The sequence below is a fragment of the Gobius niger genome, assembly GCF_951799975.1.
Source record: "Gobius niger genome assembly, chromosome: 22".
Taxonomy (NCBI): Eukaryota; Metazoa; Chordata; class Actinopteri; order Gobiiformes; family Gobiidae; genus Gobius; species Gobius niger.
In genome coordinates this window covers 14,561,392-14,585,078 of record NC_136873.1, presented here as the reverse complement: position 1 = coordinate 14,585,078, position 23,687 = coordinate 14,561,392, and the positions used below count along the sequence as shown (strand labels likewise).

General features: G+C 44.1%; 1 protein-coding gene across 1 annotated transcript in view; it reads left to right on the top strand.

The window, feature by feature from the left end:
* Nucleotides 1–14,791, top strand: part of szt2 (SZT2 subunit of KICSTOR complex) — a 210,123-nt gene extending 195,332 nt beyond the window's left edge. The window contains 1 exon segment of the mRNA XM_079580893.1: nt 14,782–14,791. The gene's annotated coding sequence lies outside the window, so the exon portion shown is untranslated.
* Nucleotides 14,792–23,687: the final 8,896 nt, after the last annotated feature.

The window sequence follows — 23,687 nt, the reverse complement described above, 5'->3', positions numbered from 1 at the left end:
AGTTGTTGGGGCTGCAGTAGTTGTAGTAGTAGTTGTAGCTGCAGTAGTAGTTGTGGCCGCAGTAGTAGTAGTAGTAGTTGGGGCTGCAGTAGTAGTTGTGGCTGCAGTAGTTGTAGTAGTAGTTGGGGCTGCAGTAGTTGTAGTAGTAGTTGGGGCTGCAGTAGTTGTAGTAGTAGTTGGGGCCGCAGTAGTAGTAGTTGTAGTTGTGGCTGCAGTAGTTGTAGTAGTAGTTGGGGCTGCAGTAGTAGTTGTGGCCGCAGTAGTAGTTGTTGTAGTTGGGGCTGCAGTAGTTGTAGTTGGGGCTGCAGTAGTTGTAGTAGTAGTTGGGGCCGCAGTAGTAGTAGTTGTAGTTGGGGCTGCTGTAGTTGTAGTAGTAGTTGGGGCTGCAGTAGTAGTTGTGGCCGCAGTAGTAGTTGTTGTAGTTGGGGCTGCAGTAGTTGTAGTTGGGGCTGCAGTAGTTGTAGCAGTAGTTGGGGCTGCAGTAGTGGTGGTAGTAGTCGGGGCTGCAGTAGTGGTGGTAGTAGTCGGGGCTGCAGTAGTGGCGGTAGTTGTTGGGGCTGCAGTAGTTGTAGTAGTAGTTGTGGCTGCAGTAGTAGTTGTGGCCGCAGTAGTAGTAGTTGTAGTTGGGGCTGCAGTAGTAGTTGGGGCTGCAGTAGTTGTAGTAGTAGTTGTGGCTGCAGTAGTTGTAGTAGTAGTTGGGGCTGCAGTAGTAGTTGTGGCCGCAGTAGTAGTTGTTGTAGTTGGGGCTGCAGTAGTTGTAGTTGGGGCTGCAGTAGTTGTAGTAGTAGTTGGGGCCGCAGTAGTAGTAGTTGTAGTTGGGGCTGCAGTAGTTGTAGTAGTAGTTGGGGCTGCAGTAGTAGTTGTGGCCGCAGTAGTAGTAGTTGTAGTTGGGGCTGCAGTAGTAGTTGTGGCTGCAGTAGTTGTAGTAGTAGTTGGGGCTGCAGTAGTTGTAGTTGGGGCTGCAGTAGTTGTAGTAGTAGTTGGGGCTGCAGTAGTTGTAGTAGTAGTTGGGGCTGCAGTAGTAGTTGTGGCCGCAGTAGTTGTAGTAGTAGTTGTGGCTGCAGTAGTAGTTGTGGCCGCAGTAGTAGTTGTTGTAGTTGGGGCTGCAGTAGTTGTAGTAGTAGTTGGGGCTGCAGTAGTTGTAGTTGGGGCTGCAGTAGTTGTAGTAGTAGTTGTGGCTGCAGTAGTAGTTGTGGCCGCAGTAGTAGTTGTTGTAGTTGGGGCTGCAGTAGTAGTTGTGGCTGCAGTAGTTGTAGTAGTAGTTGTGGCTGCAGTAGTTGTAGTAGTAGTTGGGGCCGCAGTAGTTGTAGTAGTAGTTGGGGCCGCAGTAGTTGTAGTAGTAGTTGGGGCCGCAGTAGTAGTAGTTGTAGTTGGGGCTGCAGTAGTTGTGGTAGTAGTTGTGGCTGCAGTAGTTGTAGTAGTAGTTGGGGCAGCAGTAGTTGTAGTAGTAGTTGGGGCCGCAGTAGTTGTAGTTGTAGTTGGGGCTGCAGTAGTAGTTGTGGCTGCAGTAGTTGTAGTAGTAGTTGTGGCTGCAGTAGTTGTAGTAGTAGTTGGGGCAGCAGTAGTTGTAGTAGTAGTTGGGGCCGCAGTAGTTGTAGTAGTAGTTGGGGCCGCAGTAGTAGTAGTTGTAGTTGGGGCTGCAGTAGTTGTGGTAGTAGTTGGGGCCGCAGTAGTAGTAGTTGTAGTTGGGGCTGCAGTAGTTGTAGTAGTAGTTGGGGCTGCAGTAGTAGTTGTGGCCGCAGTAGTAGTTGTTGTAGTTGGGGCTGCAGTAGTTGTAGTTGGGGCTGCAGTAGTTGTAGTAGTAGTTGGGGCTGCAGTAGTAGTTGGGGCCGCAGTAGTAGTAGTTGTAGTTGGGGCTGCAGTAGTTGTAGTAGTAGTTGGGGCTGCAGTAGTAGTTGTGGCCGCAGTAGTAGTTGTTGTAGTTGGGGCTGCAGTAGTAGTTGTGGCTGCAGTAGTTGTAGTAGTAGTTGGGGCTGCAGTAGTTGTAGTAGTAGTTGGGGCTGCAGTAGTGGCGGTAGTTGTTGGGGCTGCAGTAGTTGTAGCAGTAGTTGTGGCTGCAGTAGTAGTTGTGGCGGCAGTAGTAGTAGTTGTAGTTGGGGCTGCAGTAGTAGTTGTGGCTGCAGTAGTTGTAGTAGTAGTTGGGGCTGCAGTAGTTGTTGTGGCCGCAGTAGTAGTTGTTGTAGTTGGGGCTGCAGTAGTTGTAGTTGGGGCTGCAGTAGTTGTAGTAGTAGTTGGGGCCGCAGTAGTAGTAGTTGTAGTTGGGGCTGCAGTAGTTGTAGTAGTAGTAGTTGGGGCTGCAGTAGTGGTGGTAGTAGTCGGGGCTGCAGTAGTTGTAGTAGTAGTAGTTGGGGCCGCAGTAGTAGTTGTTGTAGTTGGGGCTGCAGTAGTTGTAGTTGGGGCTGCAGTAGTTGTAGCAGTAGTTGGGGCTGCAGTAGTGGTGGTAGTAGTCGGGGCTGCAGTAGTGGTGGTAGTAGTCGGGGCTGCAGTAGTGGTGGTAGTCGTCGGGGCTGCAGTAGTGGTGGTAGTAGTCGGGGCTGCAGTAGTGGTGGTAGTAGTCGGGGCTGCAGTAGTGGTGGTAGTCGTCGGGGCTGCAGTAGTTATTGTAGTAGTCGGGGCTGCAGTAGTGGCGGTAGTTGTTGGGGCTTTTGTAGTTGTAGTAGTAGTCGGGGCTGCAGTAGTGGTGGTAGTAGTCGGGGCTGCAGTAGTGGTGGTAGTAGTCGGGGCTGCAGTAGAGGTGGTAGTAGTCGGGGCTGCAGTAGTGGTTGTCGTATTTGGGGCTGACGTAGTTGTAGTATTATATTGGGCTGTTGTTGTGGTAATGTTCAGTATATCCTCCGCTCTAATTTCCATTACATTAAAATGGGCTTGAAAATACTAGAAGAGAGGAAACTTCAGTTATTTCTGTTATTTTTACGATGTATATAACAAATATTTTTACCTGTATGACGTGTTCAATGAGCTTTTGGTCACTGAAGTCTTCACGTGACGTCATTTGCACTGTTACATGTGCAAATTCTGTTTCACCTTTTAAAATCATGAAATTAAACACATTTACATTCAGCTAATTCAATTGTGTTGAGAAAAATTTTACACTTCCGAATTTTAGTTGTAATCTCTTCTTCTTTTTTGTTTTATTTTAAGGATGATACATGTAGCTGTGTTGTTTGAAAAAAGATTTTAAATGTATTATATCCAAAAATGTAACATACTATATGTATTTGATTTGAAACGGTTTAGGTACAGTCCAGGACAAAACATATATAATAATCACCAGAGAATCCTGTGATCGTTGGAGGTGAAGTTATGGTTGTGGTCAGAGGCCCTAGTGAAGTAGTAGCAGCAGTAGCCGTGGTGGTAGTAATAGTTGGGACTGCAGTAGTGGTGATCGCAGTAGTTGAGGCTGCTGTAGTAGTGGAATTCAGGGGATTGCAGTTTTCCGTAGTACAGCAGGTAGGTTTGCTTTTGATGGCTCCGATGCTCTCAAACAGAAAGGAGAGTAATGCAGAGTCAGGAACTGCGCACATGCTGGTAGAGGCACAGCCATGAGCCGGGACTGACGAGGTGCTGCCTTTCGGAACCACTGCAAACAACAAACTCACGCACTTACTACGACAAATATTTTTTTTTTTTTTAGTAGTAGTAGTAGTAGTACTGCTCAGTAGGTGCTCAGGCTTTGAGTTGAACTGACCTGTGGATGTGAAGCAGTTAGTCTCCGCAGTGTTACAGTTTAGTACTATGCCGCAGAGCCCGGTCACAGGGTCACAGCTGTAGCAATCCAGAAGGCTGTCAGCAGGGGGCGTCGGTGCTAACAACGGGAGACACAACAAAAACAGTCAACTCCAAGCGTTTTGCAAATGTTAAATCAAACTTTGTAAAAAAAAAAAAAAACGCTCACTCACTGGTTGCGTCGGCAGAGTTACAGTTGTCTGTGCTGCAGCATTCAACTCTGGCCGAGACACTGGAAGTTCCCACGTTCAGTGAATAGTCCTGGGACCCAAGTGCACAGAAACTGACGTTGTCGCAGCCCCTTATGATACGACTGGACTGACTGGAGTTTGGAGCGACTGCGGTTGCTGTGGGCAATTCAAAGACAGGTCAGACGCAATCCCAGCTCTCCTTTTTCCACCTTTGAGACATTGGCCCCCATCAAAAGCAAAGCATGTTAAAACTTTGTCAATCATTTGTACAGATGTGTGGAGGGTTCAGTCGTGTAGTTTATATTTCAGCCATCAAGTTGGATCAAGATTCTTATTATTTTTCTTCAAGATACCATATTTGTTTGTACAAGATATGTGTGATCGTGTTATTGCATGATGCTAAATGATCATACTTGCACATTACAGATTTTATTTATTCATTGATTTATTTGTTTGTTTATTTGGTCGGGACAGTGCATGGTGAAAACATCAGCGTTGATATTGCCCTGAATGTGTACAATGGCGTGGCTTGTGCACTGTTTCGCACTTTAGACTCTGCAGGATAGGATCATGTTTGTAAGTGCTGAGTGATGTTTGTAGTCTTGACTGGCTATGCAGATCCTCAAAGGAATAGGCCACCGTTTTTACATACTGAGATATGTTCTTACCTTAGCTTTGACGAGTTCTTTAGGACCTGTCTGATCTTCCCCCGTGCCTTCAGTCACGTAAACACAGCGCAGACGGCGTTAGCATTTAGCCTCTCCCTCTCTCCTCTATAGCTCCAAAACAGGTCAAGATAGAAGCTACCAAGCTCTTCCACGTTTTCCCTATTTAAATATGGTTACGTGAAGTGTTCCACTACAAAGTATAATTACACAAAATTAAACAATGTGGATTTTCTAAGCGGATAAAAGGGGGGACTATAATGTAAGGCGTAATAATACCAGGAGTAGTTCGAAATCCGCGCAGTAATCTTCACTTTACTGCGCAGTAATCTTCACTTTACTGTGCGGATGCCAAATTACTCCTTATTACGCCTTAGAATATAGTCCCCCCTTTTATCCGCTTAGAAAATCCACATTGTTTAATTTTTTGTAATTATACTTTGTAGTGGAACACTTCACGTAACCATATTTAAATAGGGAAAACGTGGAAGAGCTTGGTAGCTTCTATCTTGACCTGTTTTGGAGCTATAGAGGAGAGAGGGAGAGGCTAAATGCTAACGCCGTCTGCGCTGTGTTTACGTGATTGAAGGCACATGCAGAGCCGTGGGAAGATATTTTAGTTAGGGGCGCTGAGGGACAAAATGTACCCCCAAAATACTTTTTCTGTGCATAAATCCTATTTATTAACCTCTTAACTCCCGCCTGAACCGAGAGCAAATTCCTACAGGATTTACCCAAATCCTGTAGGCCAGTGTAACACCTCATTTGAAAGACCTACAAAACTAAATGGATCTTTTTCCTCACATCAGATTTTTTTTCATCACTTTTTTCGTTGGGCAGTCGTCTCATTTTTGTCAAATTTTCCTGACTTTTTTCTCACTTTTTCGTCAAATTATTCACATTTTTTTTGTCAAATTCTTATCACTTTTTTGTCCATTTTTTCCTCAATTTTTCGTCAAATGTTTCTCACTTTTTTGTCATTTTTTTGTCCATTTTTTGTCACTTTTTCGTCCATGTTTTCTCACTTTTTTCACATTTTCATCCTTGTTTCCGTCTCAGTTTTGTCGCTATTTTCACACCTTTTTTCCAAGAAGCTTTTGGACTGGGGGTAAAGCTGGAGAAAATGTGCTCGGTTCAGGTGGGAGTTAAGGGGTTGATATTGCCTGCAGTTCACAAACTGTCCACCAGGGGGTGCTGCAGCGCCCTCAGCACCCTGGGTTCCCATGGCCTTGGGCACGGGTGAAGATCAGACAGGTCCTGAAGAACTCGTCAAAGCTAAGGTAAGAACATATCTCAGTATGTAAAAACGGTGGCCTGTTCCTTTAAAAGTGGCGCTGTGTAGATTCAAACTCGCACTCTTTCAGGCAGACAAATGCGTAAAAGTGGTCAAAGCACTCGTGCCTGTCCTGACTGACTCTTTTCCAGAGCCAAGCAGATGCGTGAGATTGAGACTGTCAACTCGAAACGGACAAGCTTTACTGCTCTGTTGCCAAAGTCTGACGAACTGACTCAGGGGTGGGCCAGACTGCCTTTATTTGTCTCTATAGCAGCTACAGAGACAAGAAGAGGAATTCTTTTATTTTTTAATATCAATGTTTTCTAATTGACTAAAAAATGAGAGATAAATAAATAGATTCCATATCTTTGTGTGTTTTAAGGGGACACACTACAGGCAAAACTCAATTTTTTCAGTTTTCAGGTTTTGGGCCAAATTGGTCTCTGAACATACAAGCTTTCACCCGGAAACCAAAAATATCCATAATCTTCACAATAACATGTTTAAATATTGCGCTGATTCAATGTTCTCCCATAGACTTATATGGGAGAACACAATTTCAAGGGCCTTTTTCTCAAAACACATTTTTCTGACATTGTGGCGACACTATGTCCACGTCAGTCGGACCTAAAGACTTCACATTTTCCAGCCTCGGACTGAACAATATTTGGAAGATTTTTTCAGAGGGATTTTTTTATTATCTAACCCCTAGCCCCATTTATTGAGTTTTGAATGTCAAAAAATAAGTGAAAATTACATTTTTACAATTTTTTCCACTAAAAAACAGCTTATTTTAAAACTAAACAAGAAATCCAAAATCCCCTCTGAAAAAGTCTTGGTAACTCATTTATCAATGAAATGAAACCATAAATTTGAATGTAGCTCTGTCCATTATTCAGATTTCGTCGCCGAAAAGATGGGAAATTTGGGGCATTTTTAGGCATAAAACACCTTGTTCTTATATGAAAAGATAAAATGACAGAAAAACTTGCAATGTATTTTTTTCTCACATTTATGCCAGTGATCGACAGCAAACGTTTCAAATTGATATCTGTAAATACACATTTTTTTCCCTATTCACCTGCAGTGTCTCGCCTTAAATGAAGACAAATCAAGGGCTGTCCCATTTCTTTGTAAAGTCTTCTTAGCCCAAGCTTTTCCCTCTGTTTTAGGGCATTTAAGGGAAAGGGAAAATCAAGGAAAATCACAATTGGGGCTCAGAGTTAGCTCCTGCTTCTGTGTAAATGTAAAACATCTTCTGACATACATACATATAATGATGGCAGACACACACTGAGTCCCTCCGCTGGAGCAGGTGCTTGAAATAGTGGTTGCACAAGTTGAATCATTTTCATCTATACAAGTTGTACAAGAGAGTCCAACAACTGCAAGAGACAAATGAAAACAGGACTGTAATAGAATGTTGTATAAAAAAATAAAGCGTTATTTGATGATATCTTACCAGAGTTGACGGAGAGGGCCACCGCTAAGGCCAGGGGAAAGAGGAGCGTCATTGTGCTCTTCATGGTCCGGCTCAGCAGTTGGCTTTAGCCTGTCTGGTGAATTCACTTTTGACCGTACAGGTTTGAAGAATGCATCACACCCATTTAATTGCTACTTGATGCAATGTTAAAACTCTAAAATGAATGGGCACTCGCACCAGTTCCATAACAGAATTCACAATCTTGATGCGGTTCTGGGTTGGCCATTCGCAGAAAACGTCATATCAGGCTAGCCTATTTTTGGCCAAACTCTACATTTTGAAATCCAAGCACCAAATCTGGATTGCCATTGTCTTTATTTCCATGGAGTCTCTATGAAATGGAGTCATAGAGGCTCGTCACACAGCAAGCAATGAAAACAAGCTCAGTCCACACACACCCTGTTCACACTCATGCCCTCATGGAAGAGCGACAGATGACTTAAATAATAATAATAATACACCATTGCTTAAACAAATCCCTAAAGTAACCTAATAATGCTGTATTATTTGACCAGCAATATGAATGATAATGTCAGATGGTGCCTCTGTATAGGGCAGTCCCCTTGCGTGACAAGAGCCTTCTGTTCCTGTTGAGTTATTTTGTAGTGTTTTGTTTTAGTACTGTTTATTATGTGCATGAGCCTAGCAATCAGGGAACTTTAGTGTAGGCCACACCCAACCAATGACATGCAAAGAGACTTCCAAAACACACCCTCAGGTAAATCCCTACTAGTCCATTGGCCACCTCTCATTGGATGGAGAATATAATAAAAACACACACACACACACACACCTGAGGGAAGAGCAGAGTGTCTGATCAACCGCTGCATCTCTCTAAAGGCAACTGCAGCGGCTCCACGGCCCCGTGCATGATGGGAAAACGCCCACCTGCAGTTGTGGTGGTAGTAGTTGGGGTTGCAGTAGTGGTGGTAGTAGGGCTGCAGTAGTGGTGGTAGTAGTTGGGGTTGCAGTAGTTGTGGTAGTAGTTGGGGCTGCAGTAGTTGTGGTAGTAGTTGGGGCTGCAGTAGTTGTGGTAGTAGTTGGGGCTACAGTAGTTGTGGTAGTTGGGGCTGCAGTAGTGGTGGTAGTAGTTGGGGTTGCAGTAGTGGTGGTAGTAGTTGGGGTTGCAGTAGTGGTGGTAGTAGTTGGGGTTGCAGTAGTGGTGGTAGTAGTTGGGGTTGCAGTAGTGGTGGTAGTAGTTGGGGCTGCAGTAGTGGTGGTAGTAGTTGGGGTTGCAGTAGTGGTGGTAGTAGTCGGAGCAGCAGTAGTTGTGGTAGTAGTTGGGGTTGCAGTAGTGGTGGTAGTAGTCGGAGCAGCAGTAGTTGTGGTAGTAGTTGGGGTTGCAGTAGTGGTGGTAGTAGTCGGGCCGCAGCAGTGGTGGTAGTTGGGGCTACAGTAGTTGTAGTAGTTGGGGCTGCAGTAGTTGTGGTAGTTGGGGCTGCAGTAGTTGTGGTAGTTGGGGCTACAGTAGTTGTAGTAGTTGGGGCTGCAGTAGTTGTGGTAGTTGGGGCTGCAGTAGTTGTGGTAGTTGGGGCTGCAGTAGTTGTAGTAGTTGGGGCTACAGTAGTTGTAGTAGTTGGGGCTGCAGTAGTTGTAGTAGTTGGGGCTGCAGTAGTTGTAGTAGTTGGGGCTGCAGTAGTTGTAGTAGTTGGGGCTACAGTAGTTGTAGTAGTCGGGGCTGCAGTAGTTGTGGTAGTCGGGGCTGCAGTAGTTGTAGTAGTTGGGACTGCATTTTTTGTAGTACTTGTTGTAGGGAGCGCTGTGGTAGTTGTCGGCACAGCTGTTGTTGTGGCTGGGAGAATACATTATACGTCATGTAACATGTTTTTGTCATATTTTTCATAAAATGTCAGTAGATCTCAGTGGAAAAACAACTACTGAAAAACAACATGCAATTTTCAATTTTTATTCATCTATAAATATTCAACCGGTATGAGATCAGAGACACCAGGGGGAGATGAAAGACTCAAACCACTCGGCTATGACCCATTGTAGATGAAATGTGAGCAATAAACTTCCAAATCAACAAACCCGGCTCCGTGTGTGATCATTGTTAAACGGTTCTTTATGTGTGTGGTGGTTTTATTGACTTTATGTGTGCATATTTCTCGTTTTCACGTGGTTTAGCTTAGCATTAGCTTTCTCCGTAGGCTCTGTGCATCATCAAGGCCCTAAGACATTCCCAGCGCAGAACCAGTCACTGAAATAAGCGTTCTTGTCACCGGTTTGAATCCTGGGTGTTTCGGTAACAGAAACACTGATGTGTGTCTTTGTAAAAGTCTCAGAGCTGCTGTGGCTCCGGTTCACAACACATGAAGATAATCCTCCATGATGACTCTGTTTACATCCTAGGGCTGGTGACGAAAGGTCGGAGGCGTCTCCAGGAGGTGGGGGCGTTCCTAGGAGGACTCAGGCAAACTTATCCCTAAAATGGCCGCCATCAGAGTTTTTACAGATTACTCAAAAATACGTGAATGTGCCAAGGCAACACTTCATGCATGTTTTTTTAATGAGGGAATGACATAATAACATGATGTAAAGCTTGAAAAAGTCGATTTTGCATAATGCCCCCCCTTTAATAAAAACATGTAATGATCAAAAAAGAGGTGACAGATGAAGAGATTAAAAAACTGAAGATCAAGGCCGCTGTGCTCACAAGTCTGGACTGCAGCGACACAGACACTGCATCCGAATATGACCAAGAGAATGAAAACCCGCTGAAGCCACTAGCAGCTCTCCCCAACTGAATTACAAGAGAAGTGTTAACATTTCAGTAAAAACAATGAAAGCAAATCATCAAAACCTCAGTGTGGCACTCTGTGATGATCTGACTGGAAACAGCGAGGACACAGACTGCTGCCGAGACAAATCACAACGTCTCAAGAAGAACCATGAATATGACCATCAGGTTCAGCTGCACGTGTTTGTATGTGGTGTCCAGCAATGTAACTTTGCGATTTGGACACAGCGGGATCTACGCATCACTCGTGTAGCCAGAGATGAAGAAATTCAGATTCAGAATCAGATCACAAAAGTATTTATTTCCATGGTTATGAACAGGTTTTTTTTACGGTCAATCGTGCAACATGAAACATAAAACACATAAGTTAGATGAATAATAATAAACTATGGAATGCATAAGAAGGTTATATTAAATGATGGTAAAGACAACAATTGACAGATCAACAGCGTGAGTGTATTTACAAATGTGCATTAAAGGAACAGGCCACCGTTTTGGAGATATGCTCTGACCTTAGCTTGGACGAGTTGATGCGTAACTGTCTGGTCTTTGTGTGTGCGCTCAGTCACACATTTGTTGTTAGCGTTCAGCCTCTCCGAGCACAGGTATAGCCTCAAACGGGGGTGAATTTAGAAGCTACCAAGCTGTTCCTCAGTTTTACCTATGCAAATACACAGCCTGAACACGATCCAAGTCTTGTAGCACAAAATTAAACATGTCGATTTTCTACATGGATAAAAAGGGGTACTATACGTAAGGTGTGATAATACTGTAGGAGCACTTCAACAGTTCGTAAAGTGAGATATTACTTATATTATATATACATTTATAGAAATCTGTTGTTGTTGTTTTGGATGAAGGGTGTGTGCGCTGATCACCTGTACCAAAGTAAGCTCGTGCGTACGCAGAACCAGACTTGACCGTTCATATTAAACTTTATTTATGTTGTTATTGGCGTTAGACCGGTGATCGCTGTACCTCGGGGTTACTGTTAAAGCAGCGCTTGTACTCCGTGAGGCAGGCGATTTCACATGGATGCTAGAAAAGAAGTACAAGGCAGCACAATGTAAAGAGGAAAATATTGTGAAGGCTGCCATAGAAGAGCAGGGCTCCGAGTGCTGCTTGTCATGAACCATGGCTCAGTCGACCTCTTTTTCTAATAAGCAACACCCACTGTTAGAGCCGCAGCCACATAGCGCAAAACCAGCACCACTTGCATGATCACGTGTGTCCCACGTTGCATTTTGAGTGGTGCACAGACTGCGCCGGGCGGGAGATCTGGCCCTAAGTCGTCTGTATTTTTGTTACACGAATTGTATAATCCAGTCCTTTCAGTTGGGCTTGAAAATACTGAAAGAGAAAGAAAGGTTTAATGTCTCTGCTGTTAATAATCTATGGTAAATAATTTTTCTTTTTTTACCTGTTTGACGTATTCAATGAGCTCTTCTTCACTGAGGTTGTTAACGGATTTGACCTGCATTTTTACATGTACCAGTGAGTTTTCACCTTAAAGAAGAAAAAATATATAGTTTTAAGGAACCAAATATTTTCACAGTGTGCTCTTAAAGGAATAGGCCACCGTTTTTACATACTGAGATATGTTCTTACCTAACCTTAGCCGAGTTAACTCCACAAGACCTATAGCCCCCGCCCGCGGGGGCTAGCCCCCTGGTGGTACAATGTAACGCTCGTATCTTGCTACCGCTTCCACCCACACACGCTTATCATACGTCAAAATGTCGAGCAGAGACGCCTCTACAAAAGTATCCACTTCAAACTCAAATCAATCTAACACCGCTCAAACCCCAGGCAATAAAGCACACACATGGCTAGAACGCACCTTTTGACCAAGTACTAATATCTGAGGGCTGACATCCCACAATACGAACAGCAGCACACAAAGCTATACAGCAAACGAAAGCTAACAACTCACTGAATCGATAGGTGTAAAGCTTGTTAGCACAGCACTAAACGTTTTCAGCAGAGCCCACATCAAACTGCAGAAAATCCACCAGCAAAAGAAAATAAAACATGCAATTGCTGACTTACTTTGGCTGTTTTTCGTCCGCGGTAAAACTTTTACTCCCAAGCCTGTACTCCGGGTGCTCTCCGTGAAAACACTGTTTCATGGACGCCATGTTGGGTCTGCTAGCCCCCGTCAAAATGGCACAGCGAGCCAACGCGCTAAAACTGTGACTCACACTAGCTCTCGCTGTGTCTATGTTTGCTCACCTGTAATTCGCCAAAGCTGCTGTCCGTCACAGCATGGGTGATCTCATTGGGTGCAGACGAACGTCTGCTTTCAGGGGACATATCGACGTCCGTGATTGGTTGAAATTTCGCAGTGTTAGCAGGCTGCGTAAAGAGGCCAGTTCAGTCCACTCTTTACGCGCAGAGCGCATGACGCACGGGGAAGCGGCAGAAGAGTATTTTCGAACAGATTTTTTTACATTTTATCACCACACCATGGCTTCTAGAGGGAAAAAGAGGGTGTACACGGCTGAGGAGACACGGGCTATTGTTCTTGGTGAGATGGAGTTTGAACATACTTTTGATGATTCGTCTTCTGACGAGTCCGACCTGTTGGAGCCAGCCAGCGGTTCAAATTACGAGTATCCACCAGATGAGAGGTAATTGTTTTCTTCTTTTAGTATAAATTTTACTGACAGAACAAAATGCACAGACAAGTGTATTGCTATTTTGTGGGAGTACTAGTTTGTCATGCATGATTTGTAAAGTGCTATTTGTGTTATTATTTATATTTATATTTTATTATTTATTATTATTATTTATTATATATCTGAACATATATTTTTGTATTATTTATTCCTCAGCAGTGATGATGATGGCAAACAAGAGTCTGGTGTGCCAAGCAGACCTTTATCACCACAGCCAGGTCCATCTGGAGTGCAGATGGACCTGGCTGCTTCGACAAGGTGAGGGTCTAATTTGTTTTGTAGTACTTAGCATAAACTCACACATTGCAAATGAGTCATTGTCTATAACGTGTGCATTTTGCAGTGCTGGAAAAGAAAGTCTGCCATCTCTACAGTCAACACCTCAGGAAGGAGCAGTGCACAAAAGGGCGAGACGTGTATTGTCCAAAAGGCAGAGGTGATTATTGACATTGTTGTTGTTACAGTATACAATAGACTGTTTGCAAATTAGTGACTGTCTGTCTTCCTGCTGCAGTATGGCTCCAGACACATTCACACCTTCAACTGGGCAAGGTGTGAGTTCCTCTCACAGCAGTGGTGGTGGGGAGGAGGAGGAGGAGGAGGAGGAGGAAGAAGAGGAAGAAGAGGAAGATGAAGATGAAGATGAGGATGAGGAGTACCAGCCGCCCTCTGCCCCAGTGTCAAGAAAGTCCAAAAGGCTGTCGTCCGCAGAGCAGAGGTAAGCGTTGGAAAAGCTGCCTGCAACTGATTGCATACAGATGCAAATTAGTGACTGTCTGCCTTTTGTTTTTCAGTGCTCCTTCAAATACACAAAGTGTGTCTGCCCCCCCCTCCAAGGAAGCCACTGTCAGGCCCCGAAAGGCACTCTCCAAGAGCAAGACGGGGAGGAAGAGAACAGGTCCTGCTGCCACAGTATCTGCTCCTAGTGATCGGTGGAAAAATCGTGATGAGGAGGACACTGCACCCAATCCACGCCGTTTTGTTCCAGCGAGAGACACAGGGCCTGTTTTGGACAAAGACGCTTCATGGACAGTCCTGCAGCTTTTCCAGCTGTTTTTTGCCAGTGCCACGGTGAAAACAATTATTGGAAACACAAACATTCATGCTGAAAGGCAAAAGGAGGCAGGAAAAAAATACAAATGGACTCCATTGACTTTGAGGGAGTTTTACATTGTCCTGTCTATACTGCTGTTCACTGGACTTGTCAGCGCAACCGCAAGACACGATTATTGGAGGACAGATTTCCCATATGGTTTCCCATTCCCAAGGAACAAAATGTCCCGGGACCGGTTTTTAGCCATCATGTGGTCACTGCACCTCAGCAACCCCCTGGAAGACGAGGACAATGAGCGCAAGAAGGGCACACCGCAGTACGACAGGCTTTTCAAAATCAAGCCACTTTACACGGACATTGTAACAGCTTGTCAGTCATTTTATCATCCGCACAAGTGCATTTCAATAGATGAGCGTATGGTTGCATCCAAAGCGCGAAGTGGAATGAAACAGTACCACAAGGACAAACCGACCAAATGGGGTTATAAATTGTACGTTCTGGCAGACTCCACAAACGGATATACTTGGAACTTTTTTGTATACACCGGCAAGAGCAACACTGTTTCCGAACATGGACTAAGTTACACCTCAGTCATGGATCTGATGTTACTCCCCGTACTTGGCTCAGGCTACACCGTTTTTGTGGACAATTTTTACACTAGTCCAGCCCTGTTCAAAGACTTGTCAAAGAAGAAAACGGGTGCCTGTGGCACAATAAGAAAAACTCGTTCTGGTTTCCCCAAAACTACATTGAATGACCTCCCAAAGAAAGCAGCGAGGGGTGAAATAAGATGGATTCGAGAGGGCCCACTGCTATTTGTGAAGTGGATGGACAAACGGGAGGTCACGATGTGCACCTCTGTTCATGGTGCATACAGTGGGAAATCGGTCAAGCGAAAGGTCAAGGAGCAAGGCCAATGGAAGACCGCACAAGTGCCCTGTCCCGATGCTGTGGTGGATTACAACAAGTCGATGGGCGGTGTTGATTTATCTGACGCCCTTATTGGCTACTACTCTGTCCTCCACAAGACAATGAAGTGGTATAAAACATTCTTTTACCACTTCCTGGACATCGCAGTGGTAAATGCCCATATAATACACACGGACCTGGTTGAACTCAAGGCTGATGGGACAAAACCACTCACACAAAAGAAGTTCCGGGAGAAACTGCTTGTGGAAATGGTCCAATTTGCAGATGCTGAGGAGACCCCTGAGGAGACCCCTGAGGAAAGGCCAAATACCTGCATGCCAGTGTATTATGGGGAGGATGCCACGGCCCAGAGAAAGTACTGCAAGAGATGCTTTGATGCAGGGGACAAACGAGTAAAGACCCCTGTGTACTGCAGGAAGTGTCAGGTACCTCTGTGTCTGACAGCCAAAAAAAACTGTTATGTCGCCTGGCATGATGCTCGGTGAACTTTTTGTTTTATTTTACTTTTTATTACATTTGTGTGTGTTTTTGCTATATATAGTTTTTATAAATAAAGTGTGCTGAAATATATAAATTTTGTCTTTACTTTTTTGGGGAAAAAATAGCATTTTTATGACCAAATATGTAAAAGCATCCTAAATTTTCATTTTCATTGAGATATTCCATATTTCAAATTTTGTGCCAAACTGTGCCAAACTGTGCCAAAATGGCACAGTTGGTCTCCGCCTGGATTTTTTTACATTCTAAGCCTGTAAAACTGTAAAATTCTTTGTTGAATAGGCACCAACTTTGCTCCAAATGTTCATGACAGGATTTACTTACAATTTAGGTTGCAACTTTGCTTGTTTACTGTAAAAATAAGATGTTTTGCTCCTTTTTTTCTGTTTTTATTAGGCGGAAATCAAATTTGTTGAGAATGGACCACAATTTTCCTTGCCCACAATTATTTTCTTCCAAAACTTCACATCCACAACATCCACAAGCCCCAACAGCCCAGCTGTGAACAAAATTTGCATTTTAAACCTTGTATAAGGCTTTTAATTATGAAAAGTATGGGAATACTATTTTCGGAAAAGTGAGATAAATAGAGGGTATGAGGTTAATATATCCCCGTCTGGTCTTTGTCCGTGCGCTCTGTCCGGCAAACGGAGCACATACGCAGCCTCTCCCACATGTCATATAGCTCCAAAAAAGCTCACGATAGAAGCTACCAAGCTCTTCCACGTGTTCCCTATTTAAATAGAGTTACGTGAAGTGTTTTCATGCGAAGTATATTTACACAGAAATGTAACATGTCGATTTTAGAAGCCGATAAAAAGGGGTACTATATTGTGAGGCGTAATGATACGAGGAGCACAACGTCCGCGCAGTAACTCCTATAGACTTCCCCCCGCTCACTTCCGTCAATAGAAGCTGCGTGACTTGTAGAGAGCTCGCAGAGAACAGTTGAAGAAGCGTCGATAACTTGTGAACATTGCCTTTTATGTGCATTGAAATCATCATTTTAACATTACTATGTTTAAATTATATTATAGATGAATAAGTATGCCAGTGTGATCTTCATGTGTGAGCCACGGATGTTTCAACTTTTGCTGTATGAACGTACATGTAAGCTATTGCCGTGTGATCTCCATGTATGGGCTTCGTATGTTCCACTTTCAACTCGCATTGGAATGCTTTTACGTCAAGGAGTGTTTTTCCTCTATTAGGGCCCCAACATGTATGTTTATCCTGGACATAGCTGGTCTCTAGCAGCCTCTCTGAGAGAAGCAACCTTATTTAGAAATTTGGACTTGAGCCGATCGTCTTTAAGGAGACGCCCTTTACGTAACTAATTTACATACTATGTCTATCGTTATTTCAGTGTGAAAATGTGTTTTATGCTCTGCACTTTTCTCCCAGTAAAAATCCTAATCCACTCCACTTTAAAGTCTCGAGTTTTCCTTTCTCAATCATGATTTCATGCATCGTGCCGGGCTGTGATAACAAGCAGAAAGTATATAGTGTAGTAATGTTTCACAGATTTCCAACTCACTCCGGACGACGACACAGGACTCAGGACCTCGACCATGAGGTAGGAATGCTTTCCGAAAATATATTTTCTGCTTGTTGTAAAAGGCTCTGTACAAGTCACGCAGCTTCTATTGACGGAAGTGAGCGGGGGAAGTCTTTAGGAGTGACTGCGCGGACGTTTTGCTCCTCGTATCATTACGCCTCACAATATAGTCCCCCTTTTTATTTGCTTATAAAATCGACATGCTACATTTCTGTGTAAATATACTTCGTATGAAAACACTTCACGTAACTTTATTTAAATAGGGAACACGTGGAAGAGCTTGGTAGCTTCTATCGTGAGCTTTTTTGGAGCTATATGACATGTGGGAGAGGCTGCGTATGTGCTCCGTTTGCGTGACAGAGCGCACGGACAAAGACCAGACGGGGATATATTAACTTGGCTAAGGCTACGTAACAACATATCTCAGTATGTAAAAACGGTGGCCTATTCCTTTAAGTACTAAGGTTGAATGTCTTTGGATGTGACGTTATTTTCAACCTGTATAATTGACATGCCCGATGACTAAAGATAAATTACCTGTGTTTCCTGGAGCATCTGTTGTAGGGGTGGTTGGGGCTGCAGTAGTTGTAGTAGTTGGGATTGCAGTACTTGTGGTAGTTGGGATTGCAGTAGTTGTAGTAGTTGGGGCTGCAGTAGTTGTAGTAGTTGGGATTGCAGTAGTTGTAGTAGTTGGGATTGCAGTAGTTGTAGTAGTTGGGGCTGCAGTAGTTGTAGTTGGGGCTGCAGTAGTTGTGGTAGTTGCGGCTGCAATAGTTGTAGTAGTTGCGGCTGCAGTAGTTGTAGTAGTTGCGGCTGCAGTAGTTGTGGTAGTTGGGATTGCAGTAGTTGTAGTAGTTGGGATTGCAGTAGTTGTGGTAGTTGGGGCTGCAATAGTTGTGGTAGTTGCGGCTGCAGTAGTTGTAGTAGTTGGGAATGCAGTAGTTGTAGTAGTTGGGATTGCAGTAGTTGTGGTAGTTGGGGCTGCAGTAGTTGTAGTAGTTGGGATTGCAGTAGTTGTGGTAGTTGGGATTGCAGTAGTTGTGGTAGTTGGGACTGCAGTAGTTGTGGTAGTCGGGATTGCAGTAGTTGTGGTAGTTGGGATTGCAGTAGTTGTAGTAGTTGGGATTGCAGTAGTTGTGGTCGTTGGGATTGCAGTAGTTGTAGTAGTTGGGATTGCAGTAGTTGTAGTAGTTAGGGCTGCAGTAGTTGTAGTAGTTGGGATTGCAGTAGTTGTAGTAGTTGGGAATGCAGTAGTTGTAGTAGTTGGGATTGCAGTAGTTGTAGTAGTTGGGAATGCAGTAGTTGTAGTAGTTGGGATTGCAGTAGTTGTAGTAGTTGGGAATGCAGTAGTTGTAGTAGTTGGGATTGCAGTAGTTGTAGTAGTTGGGATTGCAGTAGTTGTAGTAGTTGGGATTGCAGTAGTTGTAGTAGTTGGGATTGCAGTAGTTGTAGTAGTTGGGATTGCAGTAGTTGTGGTCGTTGGGATTGCAGTAGTTGTAGTAGTTGGGATTGCAGTAGTTGTAGTAGTTAGGGCTGCAGTAGTTGTAGTAGTTGGGATTGCAGTAGTTGTAGTAGTTGGGAATGCAGTAGTTGTAGTAGTTGGGATTGCAGTAGTTGTAGTAGTTGGGAATGCAGTAGTTGTAGTAGTTGGGATTGCAGTAGTTGTAGTAGTTGGGATTGCAGTATTTGTAGTAGTTGGGATTGCAGTAGTTGTAGTAGTTGGGATTGCAGTAGTTGTAGTAGTTGGGAATGCAGTAGTTGTAGTAGTTGGGATTGCAGTAGTTGTAGTAGTTGGGATTGCAGTAGTTGTAGTAGTTGGGATTGCAGTAGTTGTAGTAGTTGGGAATGCAGTAGTTGTAGTAGTTGGGATTGCAGTAGTTGTAGTAGTTGGGATTGCAGTAGTTGTAGTAGTTGGGAATGCAGTAGTTGTAGTAGTTGGGATTGCAGTAGTTGTAGTAGTTGGGATTGCAGTAGTTGTAGTAGTTGGGATTGCAGTAGTTGTAGTAGTTGGGAATGCAGTAGTTGTAGTAGTTGGGATTGCAGTAGTTGTAGTAGTTGGGATTGCAGTAGTTGTAGTAGTTGGGAATGCAGTAGTTGTGGTAGTTGGGGCTGCAGTAGTTGTAGTAGTTGGGAATGCAGTAGTTGTAGTAGTTGGGATTGCAGTAGTTGTGGTAGTTGGGGCTGCAGTAGTTGTAGTAGTTGGGAATGCAGTAGTTGTAGTAGTCGGGGCTGCAGTAGTTGTAGTAGTTGGGAATGCAGTAGTTGTAGTAGTTGGGATTGCAGTAGTTGTAGTAGTTGGGATTGCAGTAGTTGTAGTAGTTGGGATTGCAATAGTTGTAGTAGTTGGGATTGCAGTAGTTGTAGTAGTTGGGATTGCAGTAGTTGTAGTAGTTGGGATTGCAGTAGTTGTAGTAGTTGGGATTGCAGTAGTTGTGGTAGTTGGGGCTGCAGTAGTTGTAGTAGTTGGGATTGCAGTAGTTGTAGTAGTTAGGATTGCAGTAGTTGTGGTAGTTGGGGCTGCAGTAGTTGTAGTAGTTGTGGCTGCAGTAGTTGTAGTAGTTGGGATTGCAGTAGTTGTAGTACTTGGGATTGCAGTAGTTGTGGTAGTTGGGGCTGCAGTAGTTGTGGTAGTTGGGGCTGCAGTAGTTGTGGTAGTTGCGGCTGCAGTAGTTGTAGTAGTTGGGATTGCAGTAGTTGTGGTAGTTGGGATTGCAGTACTTGTGGTAGTTGGGGCTGCAGTAGTTGTAGTAGTTGGGATTGCAGTAGTTGTGGTAGTTGGGATTGCAGTAGTTGTAGTAGTTGGGATTGCAGAAGTTGTAGTAGTTGGGATTGCAGTAGTTGTAGTAGTTGGGATTGCATTAGTTGTGGTAGTTGGGATTGCAGTAGTTGTGGTAGTTGGGATTGCAGTAGTTGTAGTAGTTGGGATTGCAGTAGTTGTAGTAATTGGGATTGCAGTAGTTGTGGTAGTTGGGATTGCAGTAGTTGTAGTAGTTGGGATTGCAGTAGTTGTAGTAGTTGGGATTGCAGTACTTGTGGTAGTTGGGATTGCAGTAGTTGTAGTAGTTGGGGCTGCAGTAGTTGTAGTAGTTGGGATTGCAGTAGTTGTAGTAGTTGGGATTGCAGTAGTTGTAGTAGTTGGGGCTGCAGTAGTTGTGGTAGTTGCGGCTGCAATAGTTGTAGTAGTTGCGGCTGCAGTAGTTGTAGTAGTTGCGGCTGCAGTAGTTGTGGTAGTTGGGATTGCAGTAGTTGTAGTAGTTGGGATTGCAGTAGTTGTGGTAGTTGGGGCTGCAATAGTTGTGGTAGTTGCGGCTGCAGTAGTTGTAGTAGTTGGGAATGCAGAAGTTGTAGTAGTTGGGATTGCAGTAGTTGTGGTAGTTGGGGCTGCAGTAGTTGTAGTAGTTGGGATTGCAGTAGTTGTGGTAGTTGGGATTGCAGTAGTTGTGGTAGTTGGGACTGCAGTAGTTGTGGTAGTCGGGATTGCAGTAGTTGTGGTAGTTGGGATTGCAGTAGTTGTAGTAGTTGGGATTGCAGTAGTTGTGGTCGTTGGGATTGCAGTAGTTGTAGTAGTTGGGATTGCAGTAGTTGTAGTAGTTAGGGCTGCAGTAGTTGTAGTAGTTGGGATTGCAGTAGTTGTAGTAGTTGGGAATGCAGTAGTTGTAGTAGTTGGGATTGCAGTAGTTGTAGTAGTTGGGAATGCAGTAGTTGTAGTAGTTGGGATTGCAGTAGTTGTAGTAGTTGGGAATGCAGTAGTTGTAGTAGTTGGGATTGCAGTAGTTGTAGTAGTTGGGATTGCAGTAGTTGTAGTAGTTGGGATTGCAGTAGTTGTAGTAGTTGGGATTGCAGTAGTTGTAGTAGTTGGGATTGCAGTAGTTGTGGTCGTTGGGATTGCAGTAGTTGTAGTAGTTGGGATTGCAGTAGTTGTAGTAGTTAGGGCTGCAGTAGTTGTAGTAGTTGGGATTGCAGTAGTTGTAGTAGTTGGGAATGCAGTAGTTGTAGTAGTTGGGATTGCAGTAGTTGTAGTAGTTGGGAATGCAGTAGTTGTAGTAGTTGGGATTGCAGTAGTTGTAGTAGTTGGGATTGCAGTATTTGTAGTAGTTGGGATTGCAGTAGTTGTAGTAGTTGGGAATGCAGTAGTTGTAGTAGTTGGGATTGCAGTAGTTGTAGTAGTTGGGATTGCAGTAGTTGTAGTAGTTGGGATTGCAGTAGTTGTAGTAGTTGGGAATGCAGTAGTTGTAGTAGTTGGGATTGCAGTAGTTGTAGTAGTTGGGATTGCAGTAGTTGTAGTAGTTGGGAATGCAGTAGTTGTAGTAGTTGGGATTGCAGTAGTTGTAGTAGTTGGGATTGCAGTAGTTGTAGTAGTTGGGATTGCAGTAGTTGTAGTAGTTGGGAATGCAGTAGTTGTAGTAGTTGGGATTGCAGTAGTTGTAGTAGTTGGGATTGCAGTAGTTGTAGTAGTTGGGAATGCAGTAGTTGTGGTAGTTGGGGCTGCAGTAGTTGTAGTAGTTGGGAATGCAGTAGTTGTAGTAGTTGGGATTGCAGTAGTTGTGGTAGTTGGGGCTGCAGTAGTTGTAGTAGTTGGGAATGCAGTAGTTGTAGTAGTCGGGGCTGCAGTAGTTGTAGTAGTTGGGAATGCAGTAGTTGTAGTAGTTGGGATTGCAGTAGTTGTAGTAGTTGGGATTGCAGTAGTTGTAGTAGTTGGGATTGCAATAGTTGTAGTAGTTGGGATTGCAGTAGTTGTAGTAGGTGGGATTGCAGTAGTTGTAGTAGTTGGGATTGCAGTAGTTGTAGTAGTTGGGATTGCAGTAGTTGTGGTAGTTGGGGCTGCAGTAGTTGTAGTAGTTGGGATTGCAGTAGTTGTAGTACTTGGGATTGCAGTAGTTGTGGTAGTTGGGGCTGCAGTAGTTGTGGTAGTTGGGGCTGCAGTAGTTGTGGTAGTTGCGGCTGCAGTAGTTGTAGTAGTTGGGATTGCAGTAGTTGTGGTAGTTGGGATTGCAGTACTTGTGGTAGTTGGGGCTGCAGTAGTTGTAGTAGTTGGGATTGCAGTAGTTGTGGTAGTTGGGATTGCAGTAGTTGTAGTAGTTGGGATTGCAGAAGTTGTAGTAGTTGGGATTGCAGTAGTTGTAGTAGTTGGGATTGCATTAGTTGTGGTAGTTGGGATTGCAGTAGTTGTGGTAGTTGGGATTGCAGTAGTTGTAGTAGTTGGGATTGCAGTAGTTGTAGTAGTTGGGAATGCAGTAGTTGTAGTAGTTGGGATTGCAGTAGTTGTAGTAGTTGGGATTGCAGTAGTTGTAGTAGTTGGGATTGCAGTAGTTGTAGTAGTTGGGAATGCAGTAGTTGTAGTAGTTGGGATTGCAGTAGTTGTAGTAGTTGGGATTGCAGTAGTTGTAGTAGTTGGGAATGCAGTAGTTGTGGTAGTTGGGGCTGCAGTAGTTGTAGTAGTTGGGAATGCAGTAGTTGTAGTAGTTGGGATTGCAGTAGTTGTGGTAGTTGGGGCTGCAGTAGTTGTAGTAGTTGGGAATGCAGTAGTTGTAGTAGTCGGGGCTGCAGTAGTTGTAGTAGTTGGGAATGCAGTAGTTGTAGTAGTTGGGATTGCAGTAGTTGTAGTAGTTGGGATTGCAGTAGTTGTAGTAGTTGGGATTGCAATAGTTGTAGTAGTTGGGATTGCAGTAGTTGTAGTAGTTGGGATTGCAGTAGTTGTAGTAGTTGGGATTGCAGTAGTTGTAGTAGTTGGGATTGCAGTAGTTGTGGTAGTTGGGGCTGCAGTAGTTGTAGTAGTTGGGATTGCAGTAGTTGTAGTAGTTAGGATTGCAGTAGTTGTGGTAGTTGGGGCTGCAGTAGTTGTAGTAGTTGTGGCTGCAGTAGTTGTAGTAGTTGGGATTGCAGTAGTTGTAGTACTTGGGATTGCAGTAGTTGTGGTAGTTGGGGCTGCAGTAGTTGTGGTAGTTGGGGCTGCAGTAGTTGTGGTAGTTGCGGCTGCAGTAGTTGTAGTAGTTGGGATTGCAGTAGTTGTGGTAGTTGGGATTGCAGTACTTGTGGTAGTTGGGGCTGCAGTAGTTGTAGTAGTTGGGATTGCAGTAGTTGTGGTAGTTGGGATTGCAGTAGTTGTAGTAGTTGGGATTGCAGAAGTTGTAGTAGTTGGGATTGCAGTAGTTGTAGTAGTTGGGATTGCATTAGTTGTGGTAGTTGGGATTGCAGTAGTTGTGGTAGTTGGGAATGCAGTAGTTGTAGTAGTTGGGATTGCAGTAGTTGTAGTAATTGGGATTGCAGTAGTTGTGGTAGTTGGGATTGCAGTAGTTGTAGTAGTTGGGATTGCAGTAGTTGTAGTAGTTGGGATTGCAGTACTTGTGGTAGTTGGGATTGCAGTAGTTGTAGTAGTTGGGGCTGCAGTAGTTGTAGTAGTTGGGATTGCAGTAGTTGTAGTAGTTGGGATTGCAGTAGTTGTAGTAGTTGGGGCTGCAGTAGTTGTGGTAGTTGCGGCTGCAATAGTTGTAGTAGTTGCGGCTGCAGTAGTTGTAGTAGTTGCGGCTGCAGTAGTTGTGGTAGTTGGGATTGCAGTAGTTGTAGTAGTTGGGATTGCAGTAGTTGTGGTAGTTGGGGCTGCAATAGTTGTGGTAGTTGCGGCTGCAGTAGTTGTAGTAGTTGGGAATGCAGAAGTTGTAGTAGTTGGGATTGCAGTAGTTGTGGTAGTTGGGGCTGCAGTAGTTGTAGTAGTTGGGATTGCAGTAGTTGTGGTAGTTGGGATTGCAGTAGTTGTGGTAGTTGGGACTGCAGTAGTTGTGGTAGTCGGGATTGCAGTAGTTGTGGTAGTTGGGATTGCAGTAGTTGTAGTAGTTGGGATTGCAGTAGTTGTGGTCGTTGGGATTGCAGTAGTTGTAGTAGTTGGGATTG